The sequence below is a fragment of the Aythya ferina genome (assembly GCF_964211825.1).
Source record: "Aythya ferina genome assembly, chromosome: 4".
NCBI lineage: Eukaryota > Metazoa > Chordata > Aves > Anseriformes > Anatidae > Aythya > Aythya ferina.
Genome location: NC_140300.1, coordinates 64,374,386 through 64,389,968, shown reverse-complemented (window position 1 = coordinate 64,389,968; position 15,583 = coordinate 64,374,386). Strand labels below are relative to the sequence as shown.

The window sequence follows — 15,583 nt, the reverse complement described above, 5'->3', positions numbered from 1 at the left end:
AGTAAGTATGGGCTGTTGTTTTAAAGCTGGTCTCTGCTTAGGTCCAAGAGGCTCTTGCAGAGGGAAAAAGGGCCTGGGGAAACAGCAGGTGTATTTTTGCCTCCCTTACTGTCTTACAGCTGTGATGCCCGCTTAAGGTAACTCACTGCCGTGGCTAGCTTTGTGTGGAGAGCCACCACGAAAACACGTGTTACAGCAGAGAACAGCAAAGAAGAATGCTATGAACCCCTTAACCTGCTTTTGGCACTTGATAAATAAAGTGTGTTAGTTGATCAGCTTTGTACTGGGGAGTCAGCACGGCCTCATAAACAGGGCTGTGGCTGAACAGCTGAGGAGATGGGCTTTGTTCTAGCTCCCCCAGTGGCCTGCTGTTTGACCTTGAGCAACTTTTTTTTTGTCTCCATGCCTTTCTTTCTGCTATTCTTTGATTTCCTCATCTTCTTGGAGGATGAGCTCTTCGGGAGAGAGATTTGTTTGCATTGTGTTCTGTGAACAATGAAGTCTGAGCCTAGCCAGCGCCTCTAGGGGCTTCTGTAACACAAATTATAATTGTTAGCTTTAATCACTTTCATCAAAAAAAAAAAAAAAAGGCTGGTAATGGAGGATGTCAATGTGCGGGTTTTGGAAAGATCTGTAAGGGTGCATGTTAAATAAGCCACTGTAGGTGGAAAGTTTGTGGTTTGGTTTCACAGGGCTGATGCAGAGATGCTGGTGCCCAGGGGTGATGCCGTGCTGCTCCGTATGGGTTTTCAGCCCCAAAAGCACTGCGCTGGGTGCTCACTGCTGTACTGGAGCAGAGGCAGAACACCAGCGACTGGTCGGCATTTGGCGTTGTGGCGAAGACAGCAGCTTGTGGGTGAGCCATCCCACCGTGATGGATTCTCCTCCCAGCCTTCGCTGTTGCTGAACAGACAGTGTTTATCATTCCTCTCCCTAATAGCTGCTTCTGTTTTGGCACAGGGGCGAAGCAATGCACTGGTTTGCAGATTAATCGCCCTTCTTTTGGCATCCAGAGAGGCAGAGCAGCATGCCCGTGTCCTGCTCAGGCGGATGAGCTACTCACCATAGCAGAAGACTCGGAAACATTTAGCCACACGAACGCCAGCAGTCACGTTAGGAAGAGCAGGCTTTGTTGAAGTATGTATGCTACCCCTTTACCAGTAATCCCTGCAGGTAGAGCTCCAAATAACACGGGACGGAGCAAGAGGGAGACGATGGTTCCCCCACTCCATCAGTATCTGAAGTGAAACCTCATGCCAGAGTGCGCTTGTGGCTCACAAATGTGACCCCGAGCCCATAGTCCAGGCTGAGTACAGCTGGGTGAGGAATGACGAATGCCTCCTGAGAAGAAGTGCTGTTGGTTTCAGAGCAGGTTGGCAGAGTGATTCGGAAAGCAGTGAAAGAAAATAAAAATGAGCTCCCACTGCATGGGGGGCAGGCGCTGTAAGGCTGTGGGTGTTAACAGGATTCAGAGATAAAGCAACGTCTCCTCCTTTAATGTGTTCGTTCTGTGTTTTAGGGCATCATCTAACACTAAACCCCTGTAGTGCCTGCTCTGCACCCACTCCCAGTCAGTTCTGACTCTCTAGCAAGTATTTTGCAAAATCTTTGCTGTGCAGGAGTCCAGGTATCGTTCCCTTCTGTGAGTAAAATAAGAGCAAAAATTCCCCAAACTGCATTTGAAATTTGCATAGAAATAGCATATGGCAGAGGCCAACCCAAGGTTATACACTTGACATTTGGGGAGGGAAAGCAAGAAAGACTTACCAGTCAGTACGCTCACATTATGATAAAATAAAGGTAAGTTGTGAGGCGAACACACACTGAATCCTTAAAGCAGCACAGCAGAGGCATAAACCACTGTATGTTGTGCTATCTCTAGCCCTTTACGACCTAAGCAGAAGCAAAACCCCGAGTATCATAAATGAAACAAAGATCTTGTCTTAATTTCATTTAAAAAGTCATTGCAAGGTAATGGGGTAGCAGGCATTAACTTGCTCGGTCTCTGCGAACCACCGCTCCTGCTCTAAACAGCTGCCATCAAACTGGTGATTCTCCAGCAGCTTCTTGGAGTCAGGTGGAGTTTTTGCAATAAAATATAAGTAGAGTAGTCTAAACAAATAGCACTTTTCCTAGAAATAAAGTATATGGATGCCCTCCTGAGGTGTTGCCTGGTCTGCTCTGCAGTTGCAAAAGCGTTTTTCCTACTGAACCGGTGTATATTTGATCAAAATCCAAGGCTGCAAACAGCTCACATCTGGGGACTTTTTCATTTGTACAATGAGAAATAATGGCCAGTCTTACCCCGAGTTTGCCTGTACATTTCTTAGATCGTCCACAACCTGTTTATTGCTTACAGAGGCAATTTTGCTGACGTACAGGCACGGAACAGTCTCTTTTTCTTCCCGAGCATTCATTCTTGCCTATTATGGAGAAATCACTCAAAAACTGGCACGCATGCTGGACTCTCAAGCATTGTTTTAAGTTTTAATTTACTTCTGACTTCCAAGGTTACTGCGTACAAGTGACTGCTCCTTTAGTACGTAAATAAGATTAGTTATGCACTGGGGACCGATGCCTCAGCCATATGAGCTCCTTCCTTTCCTGCTCCCCGGGGACTGTCTGTTGAAGAATACATGGAGCTGGGGTGAAATTTTCATCGGGGCATCAGAGATTAAAGACGACCGTTCTAGATCAGTTGTGCTGTGAAAGCACAGCCCTAGGCTGCTGGTTTTTGTCTGCAGAGTTTTTATGGTATGGGATGTGGGGTAGGGAACTGGGGCCACGGCAATGGATGGAGGGGGAAAGCTGTCCTGCAGTCCATATCAGGAAAGGTTTTAGGGACCCACTGCCACACACGACTCCATGGAAGCAACATGGACTCAACATGGGATCCTTCTGTTTTCAGGCTTTGCAGTTGCTGTTTGCCATTTTGACATACTTCTTCAAATTTTATATCTTTTGTTGGGAACAAGATGTGGGGAGGTGAAGTCATTGCTATATCCCTTCCATGGATTTTTTTATTTTATTTTCTAATTGCTTGAATGGGGCTGGGTAGCATCCCAGGGTCCTGCGCCGTCCAGCTTGGCTCTGACAAAACTGATTCCCACTGAAGTTTCATCTGTAGCAACCCCAGCTAGGAGGAGCAAATTTTCACGTGCAATTGCTACCAGTAAACTCAGCGCTGCCAGGAGGCTGACTTGGATCCACGCTTTTACCAATTAACATTACATTTAGCATCTAGCACTATGTGTGGAAGAAAATACTGAAGATATAAGGGGAGGAAATTTATGGTGTAACTGTTGAGGAACAGGAAATAGCATCCTTACAATTAGAATTCATTTTATGTTATTTGCAAACCAGATGTTTCTTTAATATTCTGGCGCAGAAACCTCTAAAACCATATGATAAATCCTCAAGTATAAAAGCAGTTTATCCAGATAAACTGGGAGGGAGCTGGGCTTGTTCAGCCTGGAGAAGAGGAGGCTCAGGGGCGACCTTATCGCTCTTTATAGGTACCTCAAGGGAGGCTGTAGCGAGGTGGGGGTTGGCCTGTTCTCCCACGTGCCTGGTGACAGGACGAGGGGGAATGGGTTTAAGTTGAGCCAGGGGAGTTTTAGGTTAGATGTTAGGAAGAACTTCTTCACTGAAAGGGTTGTGAGGCACTGGAACAGGCTGCCCAGGGAAGTGGTGGAGTCACCATCCTTGGAAGTCTTCAAAAGACGTTTAGATGTAGAGCTTAGGGATATGGTTTAGTGGAGGGCTGTTAGTGTTAGGTTGGAGGTTGGACTCGATGACCTTGAGGTCTCTAAAAAAAAGAAAAAAAAAAAAAAAAAAGATCCTGTTGGTGACTGTCATGGTGTACATGTGCATATATGTGCACATATATTTGAAAGTTACCTGTATCTCTTTTTTTTTCTTTATTTTTCCCGTCGGCAATGATAGGTTCCCCTGATTTTTCATGCAGCCTTTGATAGCTGCGTGCTATTACTGTCTTTCGATACAGAGATATGCTGCATAAAGATTAAAATAAATTGTACAGGCTCTTAAAAATCAGATCTGTTGTCCAAAAACATTTGTTCCTTTCTGTATCCTCTGTCGCAGAGGACGTTTATGTATTTCTGTAGAGCAGAAAGTTCACGAGCGCCTAATAAGTCCTCAGAGGCAAGTATAAATGTTTTTTAATTATTTTTTTCTCTTTGTTTCCAGAAATGCTGAATTCGGTACTCTGCGAAACTAGCGTATGGATTTTTAGCACCTGAAGAACAAGAAAAGGTAATTACTGCATCTCAAAGTCTACCTTTATTTGTTAGCCATGCTAAAATGTTAAACCTCTCGAACTGATTATGTTGTGTGAGCTTGTAGCATTGTCTCTGTATGTGGGTTTTGTGTATTTCAGTTTTCAGTTATGCATTCACAGTTGTTTCTTGAAAATATTTCTCTATGGAAAGGGAGCAGGGAAACAAAGGCAGCAAAGCATAAAGATGCTGAAGTAAAATGCTACGGAATAACATAGTTTGAATTGTTTCAGTGCATGTAAATGTGAAACAGGTAAAAGAGAAAATCAAGGTTTAGGTGTGCCAATGGAAAATGCTGTGGAGCTCTTTATATTTGCAAGGGCACCTCAGACAGCCTTGTAGCACAGGGGGCAGGTATCGAAGGAGGCTTGGTTTTCAGCACTGCAACAGCAGCCTCCCCATGTTTTGGTGACCAGGTCACTCGTGGGGTGGTGCACCCTGCTCTGGGGGTCGTGAGGTCTTCTGCTGCCTGTGAGCCTGCTTCCTTCAGTCAGGTCTTCTGATCCTCTCGGGTCGTGACATTTTGCTTGGGTATTGCAGCTCGACAGGGCTGTTGCTCAGTTGCTGGTGTTAAACAAAATGCTGGTCATCAAACTTTCATGAGCCACTTTGCCAGGGGCTGCATCTTGACAGAGTAGGCTCTGGAAAGCAGCGAGGAAAGCGGTGCAGCTTCGTTCAGCCACTGTCTCGTGTATTTTGTTCCACCTTCTTTCCAAGGCTGAGAGGCAAGCACCTCTGCAGGACCTAGTGTGTTTTGGCACTTTCCATCTTTCTGGAGGCAAGTGACGTACAAGTTGGGCAAGGAAGGCATGGCCATGTTAAAGAATCGTGGTCCTATTTCATCCGGTTCCTCCTTCTGGCTGTATAAATGTAATTACTTCAAATTGAGGAGAGATGCCTACATGCAGATGTCACAGTATGGAGAGCAAAAGGAAATATATAATGTGAAGTCTGTACATGAAGGTATAAAAAAGCTAGCACGGTGATATTTAAAAACACAGATGTGAAGTGATATGGAGAGCACAAACAGGGAATGTTGTAGGGTCAGGAAGGCTTCCATATGCACCCCTAACTTAAGAGTGCATAACTTCTTATGAGCCACTTAATTTCATCGTTTTGGTTTGAAAAATGCATGTGAGTGACATCTTGTGTTCAGTATGTCTGCAGTGCTGTACTGCTGGTCACAGACTCACAGAATGGCTGAGGTGGGAAGGGACCTCTGGAGATCATCTGGTCCAACCTCCCTGCTGAGCAGGATCACCTAGAGCACATCGCACAGGATGGCATCCAGGTGGGTTTTGGATATCTCCACAGAAGGAGACTCCACAACCTCTCTGGGCAGCCTGTCCCAGTGCTCTGTCACTCTCCCAGTAAAGAAGTGCCTTCTCAAATAATTAGCACGTGCATTTTAGAGGCAGTATGTAAACAAAGATGGCAAGCACAGACAGATCATGTAAGTGGACCGATGCCACCTTTGTGTATCAGTATTACAGTTCTTTGAAAGCCCATTTTCCTGCACAGCAAATGCAAGCGTCGTCTCAGTTCTCAGCAAATATGTTGAAAGACAATAAAAGGGCTTACCTTTGCAACTTGCTCTCATTCTTGTATATGTTTTGTGGTGGACTGCATTCTTCAGTTTAGTAGGAAATTATGACAGGAGAGGAAAAATATGAGATTGAAGGAGAAGCTCTAGGATCAAATAAACATTTGAACAAAATGCATTAAGTTTTTACAAACCACGCTCCCCTGTAGTGTTGTCTCACAGTGTTTTGAATTTCCTTCCATCTGATGATGAATGGGACTCTTTTTTTGTTGGATACTCCCATGAGGATTTACAGTGTCATATAAAACCGTAAAGCGTTGTGTGACCATCCCCAGCTCTCTTCTCTGCCCTTGGACTGTTATGATGTGTATGGGAAGTGTACAATAACTGTCATGGGGACTCAAGCAATTCATTGCTCTGAGTGTGAGGTTATTTTATCCATGTTAAAAAGAGAAACTCAAAAATCCAATTTCTTTTAAATCATAAATTTTAAAAAGGCAGTAATGGAAAGGTGTTTTGTACATTTTTTTCCCCCTAGGTATCTTGCAGATTACAGTAACGTGCTATGTAGTGGCAAAGACAAGAACTCTGCTGCACTGTGGAGTTCACTGGTATTTTGATTACTTGGTTCTCTACTTTAAAAAAGTAAAAGATTAGTCTCTTAAGTTATCCGATCAATTTAAAATGATCTCGGGCAATCCGATCCTTTATATTTATTTATGCTTTTGGTACAGTTTTAAGGAGATTTCTAAGAAATCTGTATTTCTTGTTGCAAGCAAGGAAAGAACTAAATATACCCCCAGATTCATCATGGCTAAGTGCTTTCAAAGGACTTGCAATGAAATTCTCTGTGCTTTAATGCAATGTGGCTCAAACGGGAATTATTCCCACTGGGTTTCTTAAAAGCTATAGGCATTGTTTTAAAGTTCAGACATAAACAATACTCTAAGTAGATAAGGTTTTGCGTGTTGCAAGGAAATGGCCACTCCTGTTGTTATGCGTGATCAATATGTCATTTCTATCAGCTTCTCCTGTGCTCTGAGGTCAGGTCACACACAATTCTTTCAAGCCCATGAAACGGATCCCACAGAGACATTTAGCTCTGTCGACTGCACGAGCAGGGCAACCACCAGCTCCGTAATTTCTCAAGACCTGGATTCAGCAGTGTCCTTTCGATTAGTACAGTGTGTCACCAGGTTGCTGCGGCCAGGTTAGGTACGTGTCAGATGCTTGCACCATTTTCATCTTACTGAATAGATTCTAGCTTCTCCATGTGCGTGCCATCTATCCCTGGAAAAGCATTGCCTCATCTTCTGGGAGAGGTGACCTCCATGTGGGTGTTCACCCCCACGAAGAAGGAGTCGAGGGCTTTCTGCAGATGGAGTTGACTTCACTCCACGTGAGGGTCTGCTCTTGTCTTGGCTCAGCTGTTAGCACCGGTCCGAAATTCTAGAAATTGAGATTTTGCTTTTATTCTCTGCTTGCTCAGGCCAACGTAAGAGATCCCAAGGCTCAAGGGCATCAGCAGCGCTCTCTTCTTTTGTACTCTGTGCCTTTTTTTCTTTTTTAACTGGCTGGCCATGACATTAAGATTTCTAATTAATTTAGAAACCACAGGCAGTTGAAGAGAGTGAGCAATGTAATAACTGGGCCATGGGGCAGAGTAAAAGCACATCAATTATTCAGGCAGTCGCTGCTGCTTATTCCCTTCCCGGAGCTGCGCTGGCTGTCAGTGTGTGTCAGCTATGCCGCTAATGCCCTTCAGAATTTACATGCATAAACAGTGGCCTTTTAAAATCTTCACGAGGATAACTTCAGCATTTCCAACACTGGCTGCCAGGTGAAGCGTGCTGCCTGGTGAGCACTCGGGGTCCCAGCCAGTATTTCGGGTGCATTGTTCAAAATGGGGATTTTGGCAGGCACCTCCACCAGAAGCCTCTGCAGTGAAGTTATGCCTCAAAAAGGTGAGGGGCAGCCTGAGCTGCGGGAAGGAGGAAAGAGACCTGCTTTAAAATGCAGATCGTGTCTGAGAGCGTCCTCTCTGAGCAAGGGAACAGCAGCATCTCTTTTAATGTATCATCCTCTCCTGCTATTCCTGTGAAATCCCCAGAGTGGAAGCAAGGAAGTCACGGATGCCACCTGGGCTGGACCCAGTGTGGTTTCTCTACAGGGACAATCGCCTGCTAACCAAAGGTGCTTTTTCCTCCACTGTCTCCTCCTTAGTGCTTTGACTTAGCAGTGGGGAAGTTGGGAAATGAGGAAGCTCTTCTTGCAAGGAAGAAAGAGATTTGTGGGACCACAGTGATCACCTTACTTGGGTGCACTACAGACTCCCCTGTTAGCGATGCCACAGTGAGCAACGCTGATTTCCACACTGAACCCACGAGGGAACTGAAAACTGGGGACCCTGTTGGATTTTCTGCCGTGGACTCCAGGCAGAGAACAGAGCCTCATTTTCCTGTCTGGCCAGCACGCTTCTGCCTGCTGCCAGAGGCAGCCACCTTGCTTTTTAAAAAGTGGACTAATTTGTGAAGGCGATGATATAAAATGAGCCTTGCTAATTATGCGTTTTGCCGGCGAAATGACCAGCTTCAGTTTGGAAAATGCTGGCTGTAATTAACAGCGAAAGGCTTTATTCTCTGATCTGTGCAGCCATTTATGAATCACTTCTCCCCACGGAAACTTTTAAATCTGTCTCACTGGGGAGCCTGAGGAGGAACAGGTAAAATGGATTTGCTTTAATAGCTGTGGTTGTAACTTAAACACTTGAAATGATATTAAGCATCTTTCTCCATTAGCATTTCATGTTGATCCTGATGATATACCAGCCGAGGCTAAGACAGGATCAGCATTCATTAAGTGGAAGAAACTAAACTCCGTAGACAAATGCTCCGGCTAAATGGGGCCTTCATTGCACTGAGAACAAGAATGCAATTAGCTGAAATGTTTGTTTACAAAATCTAATTCCTGGGGAGTATCTTCTCAGATTGCCGCTTACATAGCTTTGGTTGGCTTTGTTGCCAAGGCTTGCAGTTGGACAGCGTTTGTAAAGCTTGGCTGTGACACGGGTGTAAGGGATCGGTTCAACGTGCCATCGGAAACGTGGGTAAGGCTGAAGGGCATGGGCTGTGCAGGCAGGTGGGTCAGGGAGGTGCCCCTCTGGTGCTCCCAGATGGAAATAGGAGTGCTCGGACTTGTGAAGCCGCTCCAGCAAGGGGCATGGTGTGCTTCTGCCTCATTTCCCTGCAAGTTCAGCCTCTGTCGGGTTTAATCTGTGGCCTTTAGTGGATGGGTCTGAGCTGCTGGTTGCTCTCATAGGCCAAAGAGGGCAGGCAGGATGGGTCTGAGTTCTGCACGTTATGGTGGAAGTGACTGTGCTGAGAAAGAAAAAGGGGTTTGCTGGAGCAAGGAGCCGGCAGCCCCGCTGGATTAGGAGCCGCTGGGATTTCTGCTGGACAGGGTGGTCCTGTTGCCAGTGACACCTCAGACAGCAGGCAATCTGCCTGCCCCTGCGTGTTTGCTTCCCTCTCAGAGGACACCTTGCAGAAAGGCACTTTTATTTCTGAACTGATGGACAGTCCTGGCATAACAATTGTCAGACGCCGGTTTTATTTGATACAGAGCTGCTGATCTGCCAGAATTTGTTTGTACATAACCCCAGTGTATTTTGCAGCAATTAGGTGTAGTTCCTAGCAAAATAGCTGGTAGATGCTCTAGATATTAAATGAGTGGGCTGACAAAAAGCTCAGGTGGTGAAGTGCCCATGGTGGGGTTTGATTAGGCTCTGCATAGCATTTGTGGAGTGTAAGTATCAGATGTTCCAAGCATGTGTTGATACCAACAAAATATCAAGTATTGATTTTAAAGGATGTAATAAAAACTGAGTGTTGTTGTCAGCATCCTCCTGTCTCCATCTCAAGACTAAGCCAGGAAAATAAAAATAAATTCCAGATGGGTCAGGGATGCATCTTCCTGAGGGTACTGTCATGAAGAGCCTTGTACTGTTCTAGTACCGGCTGAGAAACTCGGGTAACCTTGGAAGGTGCCTTAGCACATCTGAGATGTGAGTTGTGCACTTGGCAATCCTACTTCTCCTCTGGTCACAGAAGGAGCCAGCAGGAAGCACGTTCCCATCAGCCCAGCACCACTATCCAGGTATAAGGTGGTTGGGATTTTTTAGTTTGTGTGTGTGTGTTTGGTTTGGTTGCTTGTTGATTTTTGTTTGTTAAATTCAGGCCAATAACGTGGTTGAAAGGTTATATTTAAGTAAAGTAGGAGACAGGGGAAAACTGTTGTAGGGAAATGAAAACACGGCTTGTGGGAGCCAGGTGAGAAAACTGATCTTGACAAGAATAAAATGGCTCATGCCGCTTTTAATATTGGTTATGTACGGTGGGAAGGGAGGGTGGGGACTTTTTTTTTTTTTTACTCTGTGCCTTTGCTCAGGTGATGAAGTGCCCGTGGTGGGGTTTGCTTCGTCACTGGATAGCATTTGGAGTGTAAAGCATCATACATTTTGAGCGTGTGTTGATACCAACAAAATATCAAGCATTAATTTTAAAGGCTGTAATAAAACATTACTTAGCATGCGAGAATACGGTATGGCAGTATTTATTAGCTCATTTACTTCTTGCTATGTGCAGTAGCTCTACTTTCTTTGCAGTTTTTCTTGTGGCTTCCTTTCAAATGAATAGGTTGTCTGGACTTATTCATCAGGTGACATCGGGCAAGTAAGCATTTCCTGGACACATTTGCTTCATGTGTCTGGTGGCAAACATTAAACAGTTACCAGAATAATACAATTTCCTCCCCATTTGCTGAATACAGGATATTAATGGAATAGTCAGTATAATCTGTTTGGCAATGGCTTATAGGCATGTTAAATGACGGGGAACAGACTAATGAAGACCATCCTATTGATGGATAAGGGTGACAATTTACGAACCCCAGAGTAATTGAAATAAAACAAAGCTGCTTTTGCCTAATCTGCGGAGTGGCAGGCAACATGCAGATTTTCATGAGTATGTCCGCGCAGGGCCAGCGAGCTGCAGACCTCTGCAGGAGGTCCTGATGGGATGGGGCTGCTGCAGAGACCCCTTACCTCTTTGCAAGAAGGGAAGTCTTCAGGTCTTTCAGACATCCCAAGCATGACTTGTCGATGAGCTCCCAGACAGTCTTTGAGGTGTGGAGGTCCTGCTGCCTAACCCCCCATGCAGTGCTCCCCTCCTCCAAGCAGCGAGAAGGGAATTGCAGAAGGTTCATGTAGGTTCAAGCCAGGCTGGAGGAAGGCAGAGGTATTTTGCAAGACAGAGACCTGACAGAGGCCCTGATGCAGCAGACAGTCTGAGTTCTGTGCAGAAATTTGCTGTGCTGGCACCAGATTTTCCTCCTGCTGGTAATATATTAAACCAAGGATGCATGGCCAGAGCTTCCACTTTAGTGCGGCCTTTGCTTGGGTGAGCGCTCCTTGCTTGAGGCTGCTCATGGTGTCCCTTGGGATTTGATGCTAATGCAGCATTTAAAACGCCACTTTTTCAGTGTAAACACTGGAGATGACAAATGCTTTCTTTAATTTGCAAGAAGCGTTCCTGGTGCTATGTAAAAACATATGCCCGAGAGTCTATTCTCAAGATGGTACAGGGGCCTATTTCCTACGAAAGCTAATTGCACTATTAAGAGAAGACCCTGCTAAGTTAATAACATACATATATTTGTGTCATAAGCATATTTTTGCTGAGGTGATTGAAGTCCTGAATGGCTGCAAATTTTATTTGAAGTGTATTGCTCTCCCCTGTCCCTTCCCCTCCTCTTCCCCATGTCAAAATGATTCTGGAAATAGGAAATACTTAACCAGATCGAAGCACACAATTTGAATTGAAGACAGGCAGCATGTAACTGAGCTGTAGGGGAATTCGTGGTGCTGATGGCTCGAGGCTGATATTTTCCTGTGGGATATTGAGGAGGAAGCATCATTGCCAACAGGGCTGCATGCATTAAAGGTATTGAAAACCCAGGGGAACAGCAAGCACTGTGGTGGAGGTGGTGCTCTTGTGGTGGACTTCCATTTTGCCCTCCTCTGACATGACTTTGGCAGACACCCCAACCATCACAGGGGTGGGTCAAGAGGTTTATCTCTTGATAAAGAGATAAAGGCCCAGGGGAGAGCCTGAGCATGGGCCTGGGCCTGGGCCTTTTATTCCTTTCCTCCTCTTTCTCCTCCAGCACTGAGGGAAGGACTCATCCTTTCCAGGCTGGCCTCCCACCTCCTTTTGGCCTCCCACAATGCAGATAATCTTCATCTCCTCCTCACTTCCACAGACGGTTGCACTGCTATTAGGAGCTGGGCCTTGAGGTTTCATAGCAGCATGATTTGAATTAAGTCTAATTTAGACCAAAGTTTTAAGAGCTATCTCCCCTCCTTCCCATGCAAAATAAATTGGAGAGTTTAAATGCACTGTGTCTGGCTTAGAGGCATTTTCCTGCGGTTTATTACTTTGTTTTTTTATTGATGGGCTGTGTTTGCTCTCACATAAACTGATTAATTTGAAGTCGATGATTTGTTTCACAGGAGTTGTTTGCACGGGGATGAAGGCCGAATTAAGGATTTTTATGGGGTGGAAACTTTAGTTCCTACAGACTTCTTCAAGTCCTATTTCCTTACCCTGCAAAGTTTGTAGAAACTCAGATAAAGTGATCTTTGGCCGATATATGAAGATACAACCTGTCAAAGTAACTTCAGGAAAAGCAGGTAGATATGCTGAATTACAGACAGCTTTTGAAAATTTCTGAATGTCCTGCTGAAGCAAAATGGAGCCTTTTTAAAGTGTAAGATGATCTGATTTTGATTCTTAATATCCAAAAATAAGAACAAAAATGGAAAAAATCAATACAATTATATTAAAATATGAAGGTATGCAAAGTACAGTAGCATTAGATATGTATTTTTTCACTATAAATACACCCCCAAGGAATCATTCTATTTTTAAGATGAACTTAGTATTAAGATAATGCAAAAGAAGTCTATAATTTATAACTCCAATTGGAGGTGAAGAAATTTAACATGTCAGCTTCTCTATTCATTACCCCAGCAGTCAAGACTAACAGGCTGTTCCTTCACCTTCGGTGTCAATCATTTAGATAGACCAATTATGGATTCAGTTAAAAATATATACATCAAAATGGCAAAAATGCAGCAGAAGAAGGTCCAACATACTAATTAAAAAAAAAAGTATATTTAGTCCTACACTTCGAGCCTCATGGCCAATACTCTCCAACTATTACTCTGGTCATTGTGGAGGTGCTGTACGGATTACACTGAGAAGTGGTTTTTCAGTGTTTGTGTGTTGGAAAAAAAATGGTGAAAGCTGACATTCACTACTTGTACCATTTAGAATCCCTCATTGCTTGGTGGCCTGGAAACAGGAATTGGGAGGAGGAGAAAGATGAGGTCTTATGTCGGTATTTGGGCCATGGCTTTGCAGAGGTATTCACAGAGGCCGAAACATGAGCATTCTGGATGGGTCGAGGTTGGTATTAATTTTCAACAATAGTTTTAGGAATTTTGAGCCTTCAGGTCTCCAGTACAGCTCTTCTTTAGCACTGAATTTAGAAGGTACTGTTTCCTCTTAAGATGTAGAATATAATTGCATTGACCTCTGTTCTCCCAGTACTAAATATTCAACATGCTCCAAAAAATCTGCAGAACTGGAAGTGGAAAATCAGATTCCTTATTGAGATGCATAAATAGTTGTGGGTTTAGTAATCTTGTTTTAAAGCAGCAGCGTTCCTTTGGGGTAAGTTTATTATGACAAAATATACATGGCCAAACTTAAATATAGTTAACCTAATATGATCAGACTGATTTGGAGCAGAGGTAGGTCAACACTAAGTGCTTTTGAAAATCTCATCCAGGCTCTCTAGAGATTAAGGCTATGAGTGCAGAGCATCAGCCTAAGTCATGCTGAAGAGGCAGAAAGGATGTTTCTCAATGGAGAGAGGCTTCACTAGGAAATTAAGAGTACAAAACAGACTGGAGGGGTAAGAAAGAGCTGCACTTAGATGGGGAAATATGAAGCTTTGCCCCAGGCATGAGTTGCTGGGGCTTGAAAGTTAAGCCGTTTGTTTGCATCCATAACACAGTGCTACCTGCAGTGTGTGTGTATGGGCAGACTTGCTAGTTTGGGGTGGGAAGGGCATCTTCTCCTGTGTTTTGAGCAGAACTGCTACATGTAGGGAGTACAGATCAGGCGCTTCAGGCTGCCAGCCTCAGGTTTCTCTTTGATTTTGTCTTCTTTCAAAAGAAGGCTTGTTGCAAAGCCTTTGTCCTTGGGTTTTGTAACATTCGCTGGAATCTCATAGTATGGGAACTCATTTCCAGTGCACATTTTTTTTTTCCTATTTTATTACTTAAAAGTGAAGTATTTTAGGTATTTGTGTGGGTAGAGTCTTGCTGTTGAACATGGGAAAAGGCTTGAGGGCTCTTTTCTCGAATCTCTATGAATAGCGCGTGTGACTGAGTTAGCAAAGGAGTTGATAATGTAAGGCCTAGTAGAGACCATGGAAAGAGTATCAGCATCCTTTCCATGCATGGTTTTCTACTGAAATAATTGTGAAATAGTTGTGATAATTTAAAGCGACCTCTAAGGTTTGAATTTGGCACCTAGATCATGTGGACGTGCTATGAGATTTGTCTGGATCTGAGGCACATAGCATCAGTCCATGTGCCATCAATGAGGTGATCCCTTCTGAATGCCTCACCCTCAGATGATCTTCATCATTAACACTTCATCCTGCAATAAAAAATCAAGGTGCCTATTATGGAAATTTTTGTAGAAAACAGTCTGTGGGGTCATTCATCTATATAATTCATCTGTGAGATGGGCTCAGTGTTTCAGTAGGCAGCTATCCTGCTTCCTTCTAGGAACTGGTTCGAGAAGGAGAGGAGGTGAACTCCCACAGCTGAGCTGCAGGGTAAGAAGCAACCACCTTTCTGCTTTACCACCCAAACTGGAAGATAGAGCGGTCCCATGCATTTTTGGGCCACTCCAAGCACATGGCCATCTCACCTCACAGAAAAGCCTCCCTGTGGCACAGCTTTCCCCACGGATACCCAGGCTTGCTTCACCAGGGCTGAAGGGATGTGTGGTCTGTCTATGCCCATGCCTGTCCTTCCAATACTTTGTTATATTGTTGGCAATTGCTATTAAAAACATACAAAAATGCTTGTCCCAGCATGCTGGGATGGTGCACTGGACCCCAGTCCAGCCAGTTGTGCAGAGGACTTGCAGTGAGGTTTACCCTGGTGCTATCTTCAAAAAAGTGACAGGAACAGTCGGATAAATCTGTTCTCTAAGGCTGGCACTGGCTCTGAGCCTGGTCTCACTCACACCAGTGTTGTGGTGGTCCAGCACAGTAACTCCTACTTCCAAAGGCCTGGTAATTAGGTGGGAATAGCACACACCCTCCAGATGCAGCCCATTAACCCTCCACACACATGCCAAAAACTTGATAGCAGTTGAGAGGGACTAAAAGGCAGTAGGCACGCACTGTGGATTTGCCATTCAGCGTAACACCATGCTGCCTTTATCACGTGTCTGTGCACAGACGCTGCCCTGTGGCCTCAAAATCGCCCGCTCTCTTTTCTTGCCGAGCTGAGGGAGCCGAAAGGTCTGATCTGGAGCTGCTCTGCCCTGCTGGAGAATCGGCACTTGGCCCACAGCCAGTGGGTGGAGGTGCTTCCCTG

The 15,583-nt window shown here is 44.7% G+C and overlaps 1 protein-coding gene across 1 annotated transcript in view; it reads left to right on the top strand.

Moving 5' to 3' along the window:
- The window catches only part of ADGRL3 (adhesion G protein-coupled receptor L3), a 519,229-nt gene that overhangs the window by 109,022 nt on the left and 394,624 nt on the right, over positions 1–15,583 (top strand). The window contains exon 4 of the mRNA XM_084516776.1: positions 4,210–4,275. The gene's annotated coding sequence lies outside the window, so the exon portion shown is untranslated. The remainder of the gene's footprint in view (positions 1–4,209; positions 4,276–15,583) is intronic.